General features: G+C 34.4%; 1 long non-coding RNA gene across 1 annotated transcript; it reads left to right on the plus strand.

Moving 5' to 3' along the window:
- Positions 1-5,560: 5,560 nt before the first annotated feature.
- Positions 5,561-16,565, plus strand: LOC128555098 (uncharacterized). The gene is made up of 3 exons (XR_008369787.1): positions 5,561-6,350; positions 10,618-10,726; positions 13,680-16,565. It is a non-coding gene; the product is annotated as an uncharacterized LOC128555098 (long non-coding RNA).
- Positions 16,566-20,573: the final 4,008 nt, after the last annotated feature.

The following is a 20,573-nucleotide window of genomic DNA, read 5'->3' on the forward strand; positions in this document are numbered from 1 at the left end:
TTCAGCAACAGTGAGTGTGTTCAAAACAATTTTTCACAAAAACAAGCCTGGTGGCCTATTGTTTTTATTTGTTCATTGTTTTCAGCACAAATTTTTCTATAATATATGTGAATTTAAAAAAAAAACTATGAAAGGAGAAAAACTATAGGAATTCTCTTTAAGCGGAATCCTATCACATAGATATTGAATGGACTCTTTGATAAAATATGTGTGTAATATATGCATTCTCAAAGCGAAATTTGGCGGCCGTCAATTTATTCTGAAACATTTTGAATTGTAGTTGTCATTTATTCAATTTGTTTTATTTTTGAGAAACTTAAAATTAAGATTCGAGTATACATATCAGATTTTATTCTATTTTGAGAAATGACTCTGGCAATCTTACAATCAATAAGCGCAGGTACAAGTTATTTTCCTGTCTTTGAACAAAAATGTTACAGGTACTCTCTCAAGCCGTTACAAAACAGACGTCGAATTGTGACAATCTTTGATGAAAATAAAATGAAAAAATCTAAACATTTTCAAACAAGTGTAAAGAATAAGATTACAACGTTCGGATTGTTTGAGCCTGTTCATGGACGGAAGTGGTAGCTACCGTCCATGTCCTCTAGCTCCAGGTTGAGCAGAACTCAACACATGTTACAAGTACCAAAATAAATTCTGAGACTTTCGAAGATAAGTTGATACGGAAGTGTACGTTGGACCTTCAATGATACATAGATTGCATTTCCATGAACAGCGGTGTTTGTTCTCAAGTTAAAATAATGGGCCCTATGGAAAACATGCCATAGAAGACTTATGTATGTACATAATCATCCTTACTTGCATACATATCTCCTGTTTGTACATGTATAGTTTCGCCATTTTAAGTCGACATGTTAATTTTCAAATAATTCGAAGACGCTTTTGCCCAGGCACACTTTTGTTCTCACATGTCACTTGCAACTTACTACGATAACTTTTTGTTAATTTTAATAGAAGCTTAATTTAACAAGAGCACCGCCTTGCGGGTGCTGACGGTCATCTGATTTTTTTTGTATAATAGACAAATTGTCCTACCTATTATTTTCTAAGTCCAAAAAGGGCCATGATTCTTGTTAAAAGCAGGATGGAGTTATGTTTCTTGATGTACATAGTCAGCTTATGATGTTAAACGACTGTTGCAAGTTTTAAAGCAATAGCTTTGATAGTTTATGAGAAAAGCTGACTTAAACATATTACTCAACCAAGAAAACTGATTTTCTAAGTCCAAAAAGGGCAATAATTCTTGAAAAAAGCAGGATGGAGTTATGTTTCTTGACGTACAGGGTCAGCTTATGATGGTGAACAAGTGTTGCAAGTTTCAAAGCAATAGCTTTGATAGTTTAAGAGAAAAAGTTGACCTAAACATAAAACTTAACCAAGAAATCTGATATTTTCTAAGTCCAAAAGGGGCCATAAATCTTGCAAAAAGCAGGATGGAGTTATGTTTCTTGCTGTACAGGGTCAGCTTATGATGGTGAACAACTGTTGCAAGTTTTAAAGCAATAGCTTTGATAGTTTAGGAGAAAAGCTGACCTAAACATAAAACTTAATCAAGAAAACTGATTTTCTAAGTCCAAAAGGGGCAATAATTCTTGCAAAAAGCAGGATGGAGTTACGTGTCTTGATGTACAGGGTCAACTTATGATGGTGAACAAGTGTTGCAAGTTTCAAAGCAATAGCTTTGATAGTTTAGGAGAAAAGTTAACCTAAACATAAAACTTAACCAAGAAATCTGATATTTTCTAAGTACAAAAGGGGCCATAAATCTTGCAAAAAGCAGGATGGAGCAAAGTTTCTTGCTGTACAGGGTCAGCTTATGATGGTGAACAAGTGTTCCAATTTTCAAAGCAATAGCTTTAATAGTTTAGGAGAAAAGCTGACCTAAACATAAAACTTAACCAAGAAAACTGATTTTCTAAGTCCAAAAGGAGCAATAATTCTTGCAAAAAGCAGGATGGAGTTATGTTTCTTGATGTACAGGGTCAGCTTATGATGGTGAACAAGTGTTGCAAGTTTCAAAGCAATAGCTTTGATAGTTTAGGAGAAAAGCTGACCTAAACATAAAACTTAACCAAGAAAACTGATTTTCTAAGTCCAAAAGGAGCAATAATTCTTGCAAAAAGCAGGATGGAGTTATGTTTCTTGATGTACAGGGTCAGCTTATGATGGTGAACAAGTGTTGCAAGTTTCAAAGCAATAGCTTTGATAGTTTAGGAGAAAAGTTGACCTAAACATGAAACGTAACCAAGAAATCTGATATTTTCTAAGTACAAAAGGGGCCATAAATCTTGCAAAAAGCTGGACGGAGTTATGTTTCTTGCTGTACAGGGTCAGCTTATGATGGTGAACAAGTGTTCCAAGTTTCAAAGCAATAGCTTTGATAGTTTAGGAGAAAAGCTGACCTAAACATAAAACTTAACCAGGCAACGCCGACGCCGAAGCCGATCAAGTGATGACAATAACTTATCATTTTTTTTTTCAAAAAATCAAATGAGCTAAAAACGAAAGAGACAAAAAATAAAAAGAAATAGTAAAAACAGAGTAGACTAAGTACACAAGGTGAAATATAAGCCTGTGCTGAATATAGTTTCATTTACTAAAAAATAAGCTTCAGTTTTCTCCCCTTCCTTTTCGTATTTCCAGAACCAATGGTCATACTGATGTGTCTTAATATCAAAATGTTTCTACCACGCTATATCTTATCAGCAGAACATCAATGTTTCTTATGCATAAATGTTAAATTCTACAGAAGATTTCTTCCCCCTTGATACAATAGGAAAGAATGGTTATTTTCAGATAATAAATGGCAATGAGGCCAATAGGGACATAAAATGAAGCCAGTCCGTAAATGTCACCAAAATATTATGAATGATTTGAGATATTATAATAAATAAGCTGTGGTGATATAGCAAATCGTTTTCAATGTTTGTATATCAAAAGTATACAACGCAAATAAAAAGACATCTGAACTTTTGTCCGAATTATTTTATGTCAATTACTGATACATAGCTGCTGTTGAAACTCAGTCGTGAATATCCTTGCTTACTTTAACTGTCAGTTTGTACGGTTTCGAATCGGAATATACGGACTTATATTTAAAAGCAGACGTGAAGAATAAACAATAATAGACAGTTCCAATAACCATAAATGGAAATGTGATTATCCAACCAAACATTTATCATTTCCTGTTGTCTAGACTCCACTGTTGTGAAACACAATAAAGTACTGGCTCATGGTGTGCTTTTAAGTGGCCGTCTCTTCGCTAAGGAAACAGAAAAATGTTCCAACAGGACAATTCCATACTTAATATTTTTTCCGTGAATGGAACTTTCTTCTGAAAACAAAGGTTTGGCTGAGTCCGATAATTAATAGTAATCAAAAATGGAACGCTACTCGTGCCTCGTAACACCATGAGATGAAACTTATAGTGCGGCTAATTTGTTTTGTTCCCGCTTTTTAAATTATGTTACTTTCAACCCCGTTATTATTAAATTAAGAGCTGTGTTTTGACACTGATGCAGTGTGTATCAAGGTATGTAAATGTATTTTGACTTTTTAAATTATAACTCATTAACAATTATGTCCTGATACACAACACAACGCCTCCTCTTTTATCCGGAAAACGGAAATCTCTGAAGAAAGTTGATGTGTATATTCTGAGTTGTAATATATGTTAAAAAAATGATATATAACATTTGCGAGGCATACTTTATTCAACAATGACATACAGTTCATAAGTTAAGGATACCTGAGTACCTTTGTACACAAACAGCTTCCGTTTTCTATTTATATCCTTGGCATGGCTATTAATGCTTTTAGTTAGAATACGGTGCAATTCATGGTAACAATTAAGTAAAACCAAATAAACTCTAAACGTTTTAATTTTATATGTCTAAGTTATAATTTTATATGTCTAAGTCAAAATTTTTATATGTCTAAGTTATAATTTTATATGTCTAAGTTATAATTTTATGTCTAAGTTATAATTTTATGTCTAAGTTATAACTTTATATGTCTAAGTCAAAATTTTATATGTCTAAGTTATAATTTTATATGTCTAAGTTAAAATTCCTAATTATGTGGAGAGGTAATGATCTGTGAACTTTACTCTTTGAAAGGACGGAATATGCTTCATACAAAATACATGTGCTTAAGATATAGTTATAATTTCCTGGCCCTTTGGACCACGGAGTTCATTTAGATTTATGATAATAGAACCCCTCTTCTGCCGGTGCCAGGGGCGTGAGGTGTGTTGCTAATTGTATGAGCTTTCTTGAACTAAGTTACACCGAGTCTGCTATTATGCACATCCCCATCAGTGATTACCTCAGCTAGCGTCACAATCACTGCCGTGAAAATGAAAATCACACAACCGTTGAAAAGAAATTCAAATATAATTTTCTTGATTTCAGCTTCATTTTTTTCATTTTATCGACACAATATTAGCCTTAAATCTTTAAGATATACTGAAAAGAATTTCAGTAATTAAAATCTTATATCAAATGATGAAAAAAAAGTATCATAATCTTGGAAAAAGTTACTGTGAAGGCAGAGGTCTATTTACTGTAAAGGAAGATAAATCCGTAGAAAATTGGCTATTATAATTATATTGCTTGACTACGTTCTATTCTTCTAAATCACCCTCTTATAGATTTTATATTAAGGAGGCAGATAACAGTGTTCGGCTGTTAGTGTCGAATTGGCACCAGTCAAATTTACAAATAAGAAACAATTTACGGATCGAGGTGCATATTTGAACTTTAGAATAATAATAATTGCTAGAACTGAAGTTTCAGTAGCAAGAATTGAGTTTTAGCAAAAATTAGTTGAGTAACCTTGACCTTGGTATGACGCAGTGACCTGCAAATGCGAATACCTGCCTCTGTTGAGCTAGCTTAAAATGGAGCTGTCATTTTGGCAGGAGCCTCAGGACAATCAAAATAGTGAAAGACACATATAGTTGAGCTAATTTTCAGATTTTAAAGTGTTACGAGAGTAAGTAATCGTGTAGCAGGGAATTTTCTACAGTGATTTAAAATATTGTAAATTAAGTTTTTCTTCGTCTTCAGATTTCTCGACACACAATTTAGGGCTTGTAAACTGAAAACTAGATGATCCATTAATATTGCAAGATTTGTATTTAGAAAGTCATGTGGGCCACTGTATTCCGAGACGCTCTGATCACTGTTAACTGCCTCCTAAACAGTATGGCATTGCGTGGACAAAATATAAACATTTAGTTTCGCTGCCATTTAGAGGTAGTCCATAAGAAAGTCTTTTTTATCTAAAATCAATGGACTCATTGTAAGACGAATTGCAATGTGTTGAGAAAAGTGTCATTTGACATTTTAGTGACACGCTACAAAGTATTTGAAATCTTTCAATATCATAAAGTACTGTCGAACTAGATGTACTACATTTAATGTACTAATTTTAAAAGCAATGTATTTAATTACAGATACCGCAACCGGACGGACTTTGCAAACATTACATGAAAATGCTGTTTAATATAAATAGCATAGTAACCAGTGGCGCCTGCGAGTTTGTTCCCCGAGTTTGCGTGATAACGCGAGCAACTCGCGTGTTGAAGGCGAAACGTGAAACGTGTTGCACGGTTAGAAACGCGTGCATAAACGAGAAATAGTTATTGCGCATGCTCAGCGTGCAGCGTGCGCTGCCGCGCAAATAAATGTTCCCCTGCGCATGCCCAGCGTGCCAAACCGAGAAGGTTAAATGCGCATGCCCAGCGTGCAAAACCGAGCAGTTTAAATACGCATGCTCAGCGTGCAATGGATTTAAGTGTTCATCGGCTTACTGTTCTAGTTTGAAAGATATATGATATTTCTTTCAAATTTTATTTTTGATTTGAAATTTATCTTTTTGATCATTTCCGTAAAGATTTTTTTTTTTTTGTAAACAGTATACCCGGAAAGTAGTTTAGACAGGATATAGTAGATATTGTCTACGTCATAAAAAGACAGCAGTTCCACTGCTTATCAAAGCGGCGACCCTGAAATTCTATATCGCCAAGAATTTGGATTCGCGTTCCATCAGTAAGTGTTGAAATGTAACTAAAGTTACGCTTGATTTTATTGAGCACTATGTACAGTATGATAAACACAGATATAAAATATAGCTTCAGTGTATCTCACATAATTTCGCGCATTTGAAAGATTTTTAATACAAGCGCGTAAATGTAATTACAATCAAATTGACTAACAGTGGTGACTTCCCTTTAATAATTTTACACCATTTGCTGTCAACGAAGGTGTTGTCATCAGTTGTTGAAAATGTGAAATATAAATGTTGGTTTTACTAGTTCTGCGGTAGGTACTGCACCTCATTTTACTTTTTAAGTGTATGTATTCCATTTTTCATGATGCTAAGCCTTCAAATAGTGATACCAGTGCAGGGGCGTAGATCTATATTACTCTAAACAGCTAAAGTGTCAACACCAGTCAAGGGAAGCTGTTTTACAGAACTTCACCCAGTAGAGCACACACAGTAGGCAGATCATATATAAGAAAAGTGTAAATTACACTTTGAAGTAATGCACAGGTGCTAGACACATAACCAAATATTTTACTTATAGGCCTATATATGTAAAATATTTGGTTATGTGTCTAGCACCTGTGGAAATAATGCATATATGCATGTCTGATAATTTTTAAGCATATAAAAACGTAGATCTATATGAAATAACAGAAATGCACGCAATGACTTTTTATTGGTGTAAACAAAATCTGAATCGTCTGGATGCTTTATGTAACATGAGCACAGTCAGTATTATAATTATAATTCTCCCACATTGAACATAAACACGCATTGAATGGTACTCTATAAACCTAGGTTAAACTATTTTTTACAATCAATGTTTGTGTATACAAATAGTTGGGAATTAATACTGATGGTACGGTAGTGTATTTTAAAGTGGCGTTGATTTAAAATATCAACTTCCAGTGTGGAATAAACAAAAATGTCTCTTTCTAAGAATGTATAAGTGAACAGTTCGGTAGTGAGTGTAAAGCCAAAGCAAGCCAAGGGAAAAAAAGAAGCAAATTAACTTAAATGATGAATTGAAACTAAACTGCAAACAAATGCATGGGTGTTACACCCAATAAATATGTTATAAAACTGATTTCTGTTTTTTTTTTCACATTTATAAATTTTTAAGAGTAAAATTACTTGTAGTCAATTTCAGATATTACCATTTTACTCATTCACAATAAAATATGTTGAGTCAGGGGTTTTTTTTACGACTGGGGGAAGAGGCCCCAGCCTGTCACTGGGGGAAGAAAATGGCGCGCGACGAGCAGTTTTGGGGAATTTTTTCACTCAGGGGGGAATTTACAATTATGCATAATAAACACTTTAAACTATGTTTTTATTACATATTCTTGCAACTTTTAGCAACTATACACACTGTCACTTAGCAATAGATGGACTTGCACTAATGTTCACTTATCATTGTAACAAGGTGGGTGGGGAGAGTTGAAATGCTCAAATCATTGAATATTTAAAGGTCACATGCTTTTATTCACAAAAAATGCTTTAAAATAAGAGTTGCTTTTGCAAGAGTCATCATATTATTATTAAATGCATACTTTTGTTGGCTTTTTATTTCAATTGTACTAGAAAATCTTGTAAGAAAGGATAAAAAAGTCCGAAAATCACGATCGCGAAAACGTGTGACAAATATGAAAAAACGAAAGCAAACATTAAAAATTCTTGATAAAATACCCGTTTTAAATTTCATCTTTTCACCAGAACTATTCCATACTTATAATATCTGATTACTTAAAACATTTATATTTTATTTTGCTCTAGCAAAATACCTCGGCAAAGATAATAAATTTGCGTAACGGCCGACCGGCTTATTTAATCGAATCAAGCACATAAAATAATTACTTTAAATTAACAACACATATTACACAATACAGCATAAGCTGTTACCGCTAATTAACAAGAGGTACAAACACAATAATCTGACGCTGCATTGTTTATCAATCATCTATATTACATACTGATGATAACCACGTGTCAGTCGGCGCGTGGCGTGATTGACATCTGTCAGTATCTAATTAACATACGACGCTCCGCTTACTGTCATACTTACGCTGGTGTCGACAAACAGTATAAAGTTCACTGGGATTTTGATTGACAAGGGGCAGAGCTTTCGAACTCGTTACGCATCAAAGAGTATTACCGCGAGACAAGCAGACGCCCACGGCATATTATGTGCGGGTCAGATACGAGTTTTTATCGATTTTCGCTGGTCAAAACCGGAACCTCGGGTCCACTGAACGCTCTTCAAACATTTTTCTACTATTTCTAAAGGTTTCCACACCAATTGAAAATTGTGAAAGACCGTCTGCAATTGTGAACGGGTCCGATATTCGGTCGGGAAAATCGCTGGGAGTAATCTCCATTGCTTTGTTTACGATTTTGGAGGGGGGAATTTCGGACGTAGGGGAATTTCGACTGCGGTAGGGGAAATCCTTGGCTGTGGGGGAAATCCTCGGCTGGGGGACGAGGCCGATATTCGGCCTCTGCTATAGAATAAAAAAAACCCTGTGAGTAAATACTCATTGGCCAAAAAAATTATCTAGCGCTCTGGTTTAGAAAAAAATCACAGTCAAATCAGTACCTTTAAACACACATCTGGGGTTTATTTTTGATTACACCAGCACATAAATTTGTGAAGTTTCAATTTTGAACACTGCGAATTTTGCCTTTGGGGACATGTTTTCAAAGAACTATACAAGTGACGTACTTTAGGGTTATAATATACCCCAAAAATAAGTCGACAGTTCGTTTCTCTGCCTTTCTTTCAATTCACCGGAAGCATTTTGATGTTGACCGGTACTTTTCCATCATTTATTTTAACAAGCTGCATGTTAATGAAATTGAATGACCATATTGTAAACTAGTCAATCGTGACCTTCACCTCGGAAAAGAAAGGAGAAGAAGTTCGACATTATCAGCTGAATAGTTATATTTTGACATATTTATAGCATTTGAAACTGTTAAACATGCGTATGTGGTTTAATACAGATTTGCTTAAATGCAGTTTATTTTACAAACACGTCATGGGGCTATTGGCCATATCCTTTCCGCAACCTTAACGTAATAAAACATATTAGCGTCTGATGACCCTTTCACGCTTCCATAGATTAGAATCAACATTTATTACACAAAATTAATTTTGAAAATATTTCTGAAATGTCTAGGTCTGCAGTTCTCAAATATGGTTATATCTTAAATCCAAGGCATACATGTATACAGACACTCCCAGACAACATCAAAAACAACCTTTTGAATGATTTGATGAAGTTCTAAAATTATCAGTGTACCCTTGGTCCGTGACGGACCCATTTGGGATTTGTGGGTAACTGAGCTCAACTATCATTTTGTAGATGAAAAGCTGACATGCCGTGCTAAAGCCCAGGTAATTTTAGTTTCAATTTGTTACCATGAGCGTCCAGATGGGGTGACCCCTGCGCGTGACCCCTGACTATCTACGAATCAAATATGGCTTTCGTTTTCAAGCTTAGCATTTCTACTTTCATTTTCTTTTCTTCCGCAAAAAGCTTAAGGTCGAGTGACTCACTTTTTGTGTTGTCAAAAACATATATATATATGCCTGGCGAGATTGCATAAATATGTGCTGGCTGTCCTAAGGTTATGAAAAAATATCTCAATATTTCCTAGGATCACATCAAATTGGAGTAGCCCGGATCTCAACTCTAGACCGAATTCCGGTATTGTATGTTATGGTATAGGACTTGAATATTAAAACAGCAAGAAAGAATGTAGACGGCCAAGTAGCTCAGTCAGTAGAGCATCAGAACAGTATTATGAGGCCCCCAGGTTTGAGTCCTGGTCTGGCTGCACATTTTTCTCACCCTTTGACATTTGGCGCCCAGCTTTGGACGGTGATGGTATTACACTGGCTAGTCTCCTATGCCTGTAATTGCTTATATATACTTAAGTACCTGCTGAAAAAAAATTTAAGGACAAATTTCAAAATGGTGGGGAAATATGTCACGGTATAGGACTTGAATATTTAAACGGGGAGAAAGTGTGTAGGCGGCAGGGTAGCTCAGTTGGTAGAATATCTGAAAGGTATTCCGAGGCCCTGGGTTCGAATCCCGGTCTGACCGCACTTATTACTAACCTTGTAACATGTGTTCATAACCAGTGTTTAAAGTAATTGCTCTACTAGTATTAGTTATGACTAGTTGTCATAGGATTGTCATTACGGGTTGTTTTTGTAAATATTTCATCTATAACATTAGCTCTTGCTGATGTTTAAAGTATATTTAAATATGTAATTTTATCTGAAGAAAAGTCTAGTTGAATTAAGAGAAAAAAGTCTCTCAGTGAAAATGAAAAAATCTGTTATAAAGCCTTACTTGATTACAGGCTGATAAATAAAATCTATAACTCGGTGTAAGTTCTGTAACTACCATTTATTGTCATGAGTACATTAGATTTGTTTTGACTGAATATTAACATTTTGGTATTGACTAAAAAGTTTATTATCAGCTTTGTAGGTTAAATTTATATTTGATGCATTTTTTTTTGTTACAGATGTGTGTGCAATTCCACATCTGAGCACTGTAAGGTCTGGCAGCAAAGTAAAGATATATTCAAATGGATCTTGTGCTGTGTCTCACATCTGACATCATACTAGAAAAGGGTATAATCATATCTTTGTTACTATTGCTTATCATGCTTATATTTTACTGTAACTTCACATAAAGATTGTCCAGCATACAAGCAAAGTAAAGTATGTGCAGGGGCAGGGACCATTATACATAAGGACAAGGTCGCCAAGGTGTTATATTTAGGTTATTTTTAAGGCTAAAGTTTTTCGACAATCTTTGTTTTTCTGTCATATCTTTGTTACTATTGCATATATCTTACTGTAACTTCACATAAACATTGTCCAGCACACAAGCAAAATATGTGCAGGGGCTGGGCCGGTATACATAAGGACAAAGTCACCAAGGTGTTATACTTGGGTTATTTTTAAGATTAAAGTTTTTCTGCAACCATTGTTTTTGTGTCATATCTTTGTAACTATTGCTTACATCTTACTGTAACTTCATATAATCATTGTCCAGCATAAAAGCAAAATATGTGCAGGTAATGGACCCATTATACTTAAGGTCAAGGTCACCAAGGTGTTATACTTAGGTTATTTTTAAGGTTAAATGTTTTGACAGCCTTTGTTTTCCTGTCATATCTTTGTTACTGTTACTTATATCTTACTGTATCTTCACATAACATATAGCATAGCACACAGCATACAAACAGCTGCGCCCTTATACCCAAAGTCAAGGTCACCAAGGTGTTTATACTTAGATTATTTTTAAGGTTAAAGGTTTTCGGCAACTTTTGTATTTTCTGTCATGTATTTGTTACTGTAACTTATATCTTACTGTAATTTCATATTAACATTGTCCAGCATACAAACAAAGACTGTGCATGGGGCTGGTCCCATTATACTCAAGGTCAAGGTCAAAAAGTTGTTAGACATGGAATTATTTTCATGTTATTATTTTTCAAAAGCTTCGTTTTATATAGACATATCTTTAGCTGCTTAAAATTAAAAATATTTCTTTATTATTATCACCTGCATGTGTAGTTACATTCCTCATAGCTCTGATTGTATATTTACAGAAATATGCCCTTCATTCTTAAAGATTTTTTGCAGTCTTCGCTCTGTGGATATAACTTTACTACAACATAAGATAAAGATTTGAAACTTAAGATGTATCTTTATCATCATCATCTGCATGTGTGGTAACAATCCCCATAACTCTGATTTGTATTTTTGACAAAATTATGCCCCTTTCATACCTTAATTTTTTGACAAATTTTGTTTTCTGGGCATAACATTGGTACTTTATAAGATAATGACTTGAAACTCAAAATATATCTTTACCATCGTCATCTGCATGTCTGGTAACAATCCAAATAAATCTTATTTGTGTTCTTGACAGAATTATACCCCTTAGTGTATCTTCCTTTTAAAGTAGAGGTCTCTTATTGAGATATATATTAATTTTACTGTCAGATCGCCGAATAGTGGAGCGTGCTGTCTTACGGACAGCTCTTGTTTAAAATTCTATTTTAAATGTAATACTTTGTCACAAGCAAGATCTAATTAGGTCAAATTTTGCTTCAGTTGAGCGACTAAGGCCCACTTGGGCCTCTTGTTTTCTCAAGTCTTATTATAAAACTTACTGAATGATTTTCTAGTCAATAGTGGGTAAACAAACAACAGGTACAGTAAACAGGTAAATTTTAACTTCTAAAAAATTCTTACGCGTAATTTAGGCGACGGGTACACAGGATTCGCGTGTAAAACATTTATTAATGCATAGATTATCTCCAAATTTTCAGAATCGCTAAAGAACATATATAGCTATATGGCCAGAGCATTTTTAGTAAGATAATGTAATTAAAATAAGCAAAATCACATAGAAACGGTCGAATTTTGATAAAACCAACCGCATAATTTCATACAGCGCGATCGTAAATATATTTTCTATACAATACGTAAAGTAATTAATATTGATATAATAATTAAACTTAGACTTTGGACTATAAAGTGCAAAAAACAGATCTGAAAAACATCAAAAAATGACAGCACATAGAGTAAAACGGTATCAGTAAAGTACATTCAAAGTTTACGAGTATATAGAATAAGCATATTTATCGATATGACACATTTATGCAGTAGGCGTGGCGTGTAATCTATAAATAACCTGTGTACTGTCAACAATCGGACGTATATAAATGCTATGTTTTAGATGTGTTTTTAAAGTTTTAAAGTTTTAAAAAGTTTACTGATAATAAAATAAAGTAGTAGAGTGTGGTCAGTGGCAGTTCATCTCAGGCGTTTCAGGAGTGTAAGAAAAGGTACTCGCGGCTCTTACCTGGATGACAAAATTTAATAAATTAAATATATATCTCATAATCTATTTATTATTTTGGCAATTTAGACACAATTTAGGGGGATATAACATTTAAAAAACATTACAATAACAATAAATACTCCAGCCAAGACCCAGACATGTTCCAAAACTAACACCCGGGCCTTGAATTAAGGCATCCTTTTTATTATATCGTATAAATCTAATATTTTGGAAATAATCCAGACACCGACCTGTACCTGGCAACGGGTCTCAAAATTCAGATCTCACTGGGCCTACGTTTGATTAGTTTGACTGGAAACAGTCATAACTACGCAGCGCAGCGTAAACAAATAAAAATGATTAAAACAAAACAAAACAATCCAGTCAATAATCTAAGCTGTGATCTTTCAGTGCAGACCTCGGGCAAAACTTTTGCACACTGATCTTAAAACTGACTTTCAGTGACCATGAACGTGATTTACTGACCAACTTTCTAATTGTTTAGCATCAGTTTGCCTAAACATGTGGCTCATATTACTTAGGTGAGCGATTCAGAGTCGTATGACCATGTTGTTTTGTAAAAAAGATATTTAAATAATTCGTCCTATAACTGATTCTATTTTCTGGTGTAAGTTTGTATTCTACTTTATTTATTTTTTCTATTACTCATTACCAGGGGCAGGTCATACAAATACAATATTTACGACATTATTGTTCTTTTTACAGGTCATGTAAACGTAACAAAAAGTCATGCGAATGGACATCAAAATGTTGACACAGATCGGTATTTGAGACTTAAATATTCAGGATATAACTTCATAAAACTGGCGGATAAACCAAACTGCGAAGGTGCTTTCGAATGGCAAGTAAAACAGTTGTGTCTCTTCGTAGGAACGGTGATACAATATTTACGTAAGCATTCAAATGATGCTGTTCAAGGTAACAAGAAGAAGTTAACATTTGGCAGTGTGAGAAAGGAAATTTACTTCTGCATGACGGGAAAATGATATTTGCATGCATATTTTATCGGAGGCAGCTGCAAAACCACCAACAGGAAACTCTTTTTGATATTATGTTGTGATAGACTATTTGACTGTTTTCGGCCCGCTTTGGCGAGACGGTATTACGATAGTTTTATATGAAAATCTGCGATAAAGTCCGGAAATCTCGCTTGTGGAGAGAAGAAACTCGATTATGATGTTCCCGCTAAGGAAAAAAAAATCTTGCGTCGAACCAGAAGCTGTGTGAATACATCCCCGAGAAGAAAGTCACTACGTCGGCCAGCTGCAGTTTTTTACCATCATCTGAAGATAGTATCTTTCAGGAATAAAGGCTTTTGGCTGGACCAGCTACTCTGCCTAACTGTGACCTCATTTTCTCTGTCTCTCCTTCCGGTGGTGCTCAAATTCCGGAGCTCTCGATCCATAGGCAGACGCCATACGACTGAGCTATCATGGCACACGATTCCGTTAACAGTGCTGTGATTGTGTCTAATTGTAGAGCGATGTTTAAAAATGTTAAAATAATTATTTACGACGTTAAGTCAGCAACAGCCACATACTAGCGTTTTTATAAAGCTAAGCTTGTTTTACAATTAATGTGCGAAGCCACTGCTGCAGACGACAATTTATATTGGAAGCGAGACAAGAACAGACGAATACAATACATATCACTTCGCGCTAAGGTAACCACGTAGACAGTTTGTTGAGGTATTGACTCATTAAAGCTATTTTGACCTTGTCTGCACAATAGCAGCTTCATTTATGATTTTACTCTAACTAAACTTGCGCACAACTTGTAACACCACAAGATCTTGGTTCCATTCTTGAACTGGGCAGATTCCATCATGGATTCTATAGAGTTATGGCCCCCCAAAGGTCCAAAATTGGCTATGTTGGCCTTTGCAACCATATAGAGATTTCTTTTATGGTTTGACTTGATACGAACTTCCAAAATAGCTTCAACAACAATAAATCTTGGATTCCATGAGTTATTTTATATCTGATTACCTCCCCTGATTGTCATCAAAATGGATTTATATCAGTAAGTACTTATAGGACTTATTTGAAATTTCATTATTGTCTTACTGGCTTACGGAAGGTCGGTGGTTCTACCCAGGTGCCCGCTCCTGATGAAATAGTGCACGGAGGGGCACCTGGGGTCTTCCTCCACCATTAAAAGCTGGAAAGTCGCCATATGACCTAAAATTGTGTCGGCGCGACGTTAAACCCAACAAAATAAAAAATAAAATCATTATTGTCATTAGTTGGATTGAGACAATCAGGGTAGGTAACTATGGACTGATTTCAAATTACCTCCCTTTATTTGAAATTAAAATGGATATATCTCCGTAACCAACGAAGATAATGATTTGAAATTGCATTTATGTCAACAGACAGACTTGGACAATCACTGAAGATACATATTGGCTGAATTTATGACAAATTACCTCCCTTTATTTTTTATCTAAATGAGGACACCTTAGCATCTTCAAATGAGATTTGTTTGAAACGTTATTTATGTCTTTCATGGTAAGAAATAATCGTATTAGGTAACTTTTGATAGAACATTTATCGATATAAATACTTTACTAATATATTGTTGTATAGGCTTGTACTCTGTATCTTCTACATGCATATACCAATGCATCATTACCTCCCCTGATTTTAATAAAAATGGATGTTGATAGAACTCATTTGGAATGTCATTATTGTTTTTAGTTTGACTGAGGCAACCAGGGTAGATAGTGTGGACTGATTTTATGTCAAATTACCTCCCTTTGTAGCCCGCCCGCTTAGCTCAGTAGGTAAGAGCGTTGGTCTACGGATCTCGGGGTCGCGAGTTCGATCCTCGGGCGGGGCGTATATTCTCCGTGACTATTTGATAAACGATATTGTGTCTGAAATCATTAGTCCTCCACCTCTGATTCATGCGGGGAAGTTGGCAGTTACTTGCGGAGAACAGGTTTGTACTGGTACAGAATCCAGGAATACTGGTTAGGTTAACTGCCCACCGTTACATGACTGAAATACTGTTGAAAAACGGCGTTAAACCCAAAACAAACAAACAAAAACCTCCCTTTGTTTCAAATTAAAATGGTTGTATCTCAGTAACCAATGAAGACACAGATTTGAAATGTCATTTGTGCCATCAGATGGACTCGAACAATCAGGGTAGATAACTTTTGACTGAATTTATGACAAATTACCTCCCTTTATTATTTGTAAACGAATATATAAGTATGTAAGGAATATCGTGTTAGTAAAAAAAATGCAGCATTTGAGCCTAGGACCCTCTATGTCAAAACTTGATCATATCATTTTGAGCAATGGTACTCCGGTGAGCGATACATCATGGCCCTCTGGTTTATTTTTGTAATTGGAAAACGCACCACGTAGAGGTTGCTTATTACGAAAATAATATTTTTGTTTTAAAAGATAATTACTTTAAAATATTTTGTGTTTTTAGGATAGATGATACATTGGTTTTTATCACATGACGTGTTTAAAACATGTAAAGGTAGCTGTTCCTGTTTTATTTTGCTTCTTACTGTATTTTCTTTCGATATAAATAATATTTTATAGTATCAATAAAGTTGATGTTTCATGTTGAGATTTTAGATATTTATATCGCTTTGTCTGTCCGTTCGACCTTTACTCACATTTTGCTACTGATGCATTTCCAACTTTTAGAAACATCTCTAAACCAATAAAGCGGGACAGCTCTATCTATCACGACATCAATAATCCAATATCAGCGCTACCAGATGCATTCGTCGATTTCCGTATTAATTGTTGTTGTTGTAGTAACACGGGGAAGGGGGTCGATAATTAACAGCTTTGATCATTTTCTGGTGCATTTTCTAGTGGGCGGTTTGCGAAACTTGAATGGAGTTTTAATAATATTAAAGTGTCGAAAATTTATATTATACTTTATCAGTTGTCAAATAAATGTGATATTTAAGAATACGAAAATCAATATGTTATCTAAAATATTTAGAAATTGTTACATTTTATACATCAAACACATAAATTTACGTTCTTTTCAATACATGAAACATCATGTTAAACATATTTCTATGTACAAAAAAAAAGAAATGTTTACACACAAGAAACAGTCTGTAAATAAAATAAATATTCAAGAATATTAATAGGCCATCTAAAGAATTTTAAAAGCGTAACATTCTTTAAAAAAATCTAACACATAAATTTACGATCAGTGTAGATCCGTGCAGACTGATCATGATCTGCACTGTTTGCCATTCAGCCAGTAACTTTTTGGTATGCACCTCATTTCATAATTTATGGTACTGTCCAAATTGAAAGATAGACACGTTCAAAATAGAAATTTAGCATGGTAAGGATTAATTTTCTAATATCGTGCTTAAACAGAAATATCATATTTGCGTGACTTGAATAAGTACTGCTGACAAATACTACTACCATAGTATATTTTAACTATAAATACATTAAAAAAAATCAACATTAAATAACAATAACTTAAACAATAGCTCAATTTTAGAATAGTAATTACATAAGTTTTTTTTCATGAAATTTGGGCCAGGATCTTTACTTAGTAAATATTTACGGAACAAATCTATTAACGATTTATGGTATAATCTAAATTCATAGATGGACAAGTATAATATATTGCTGTGAATTCTAAATTTCCTACTGTCATACGATTAATAAGATAAGGGTAAAAATCATAAAAATAACTCCCGAAGGAAAGGGAAAAGACTATAGAAACGACAGAAGAAAGTGAAATATATACATATCGACGCAAAAACCATACAAATACCTAACAGTATCACTTCAGGTAATTGGGGTGACGTATTTTTATGACCCGCTTTGAAACAACACTGACCGGATATTGTTTACCCCTAGGCAATATTGTAATCATTCTCGTCCATTAGAGGTCCGTCAAAATCCCGAGACGTTCATCCGGGAAACCACGATATACTTCTGGTATGCGAGAATGTATTGTAATACACAGTAAATATCAAAGGGTAGTTTTAAAACATATGTTACAATTAAATTATATTATGCTAAATGTGTGCAATCTTTGGACTAAAAAGAATAATAGATAACGCAATTTGTAAACGAATAATTAAAAAATGTATCAAAATTACGCATTAATTTAAGAATACAGAATAAAATATAGCTTATATAGGCAAATTTATCGGTTTTCCGACAGATCGATGTTGCAAAAAGTTCGTAATGTACAGCCGACATTTCATTGAAACTAAAGATGCACATAGATATCGTTGAGACGAAGTGCATCTTACAAGAACCTGATGTCTGTGTTGAAGAGTACTCGGATTATATTTCCATTTATGTAGCTAATATTTTCTTGTCCAAAAGTACTAAGAACATCTCGGACAGTTTAACTTACATGAGATGCAGAGCAGTACACAAGAACAGTTTCTACGTTGAATGCATTTAAAATTATCTCCATTTTGTACTTAATTCTTCCCGGTCCAATGCGTCATTTTCGAAAATGGTAAGTTGAAATCGTGATGAGACAAGTAAATTGCACGAGAATCTTTATTCAATTTAGGTCATATCTGAAACTGTTTCCTTTTTGCCAAAAGCGGAAGAATATTGTTTTTGTGTTGCCCGTCCGGCTGTCAGTCTGGGTGTTTATAATACTGATTGTATTTAAGCTAGAATCGCCACATTTTACATCACGTATTATCCCACTTGACCAGGTAAATGCAGTTTATGCCCTTGATTTGTTTAATAAACATGAAAATAGTATTCAAGTTAAAATCACCAGATGTCATATAAGTGATAATTTAGCATAGTGCAACTACACATTGGTTGATCATGATGTGTGTGCAGGGGCGGGGGTGGTGGGCTCTTTGGCCGAGTGGTTCGTGTCGTTGAAGACAACAAATATGCGCGTGCGTTACAATCTGTATGCTATTTCTAGGGTACGCCCCCTCGGAAAGAGATAGATCAAAGAACTATAAAAATACATTTATTTTATAGCTCTTTGGATAGATATATCTCAAGTGGTGCAATCCGACGTACATATCATCTGATTGAGCCTTCTCTTTTGTCACAATATCATCTTTGAAGTCTGTAAATTCTAATGAAATCTCAAAGAAAAATGAAAGCTATATAATCGAACCTTCGTTACTGGAGAAATTTCTCGTTCTGCCGCCAAATACACAGAACTATGAATAGCAATTTAGATGGAAAAGCAAATGGTAAAATTTGCTGTGGCCGAATTATTACGGTTCCCCTCCCATTTTTTTTGTATCAATGAAATATACATTACTCTGTATTGCAGAAATAGGTCTACAACTGTTTGAAAATTTTAGGAAATATATAAGTCAGGTATGTAATAGTTTTACTAATACGTTTATATTTTTATTAGCCAGTAAAGCTTTTCGTCTGACGAGAAAATCATCCCCCCACCCGCGTTTTTCTAATGTTTGAACGTAATTTCCGATTTGACAGTAAAACTTGAAAACTTGATAATTATGTTAAACACACTAAAACACATTTTTGTTAAAGTTTAATGAATGACTTTTTCGGACCTCGGGCAATATTTTCCCACTTTTTTACCGGCAAGCGATCCATCAAGTTTCTAATTGCATCAGGTCAGAAATAAATTTCCTCCAAGTTACGAGTTCAGTACAGGAAAATATACCGTTGTACTTTAGACCAGTTAATAGCATAAACTGTGGACCGACGACTTAAATAAGGTGATATTTTATAAAAATTTATCCCTACACGAGAATGAAAAGGGTCCCCATAATACGAACACATAGTCAAAATATATTTGGTCCGTTTTGACATAACTTATCGCAAAATTTTTCATTCTTTCACATAATTTGAATTCCTTTCCCCAAATATATGACAAAGTGCACCCGCATGAACACTATGGTGTTTAATTACAAAAAAGAGCGTTTTTTTTTTCTTTTTTTTTTAATTGATACATAGACTTAGTGCGTTTATTCTATTAGAAGGGTTCGGTTTTAACTGCATGAAGATAGTTTTAAACAGCTGTTCTTCTATTTACCCCAATATTTGCAATATAGAGATATTGCCCGAAGCTATTCGAGACTAAAATGTACTAATTGTGAGACTCTCATTCTGATTAGGTAGATCACAAACAACACGTAACGTTTCGCCAATGGCGGTATTGCACTTTGATCCTCTGACTGGCAGGATGGGATATTGTGTCATCCGGTTTTCATTAATTTTTTAGCGGGAGTAGCATTCTGCGCATGTTTAAATGTGTATAAATTTTAGTAACTATGATAGTGTATGTACAATTTTGCGAAAAGAACTTATGTTTCTTCTTTTTATTGCGATATTTTTTAGAGACATTCCTTATGATAAATTTTCTGATTTTCGTTGAATATTATAGTTGAATAATAAATTACATATTATATAAAGTTACGCATTTCTCCCGTTCTTTTTTGATTGATTTTTAGACAGATGAGAGTTTATAGTACATACTAGGAAGAAAAAAATGTATCTAGCTCCCGTATAAAAACTGTATTTTTCCCCTAATGTGAATAATCTAGCCTGTATTCTGTGACAGAGTTTAGTCTCAGCGTAATTTAAATATTTATAATTATTCAGCCTCAAAAGTTATTTAAAA

Source organism: Mercenaria mercenaria, chromosome 2 (genome assembly GCF_021730395.1).
Source record: "Mercenaria mercenaria strain notata chromosome 2, MADL_Memer_1, whole genome shotgun sequence".
Lineage (NCBI taxonomy): Eukaryota > Metazoa > Mollusca > Bivalvia > Venerida > Veneridae > Mercenaria > Mercenaria mercenaria.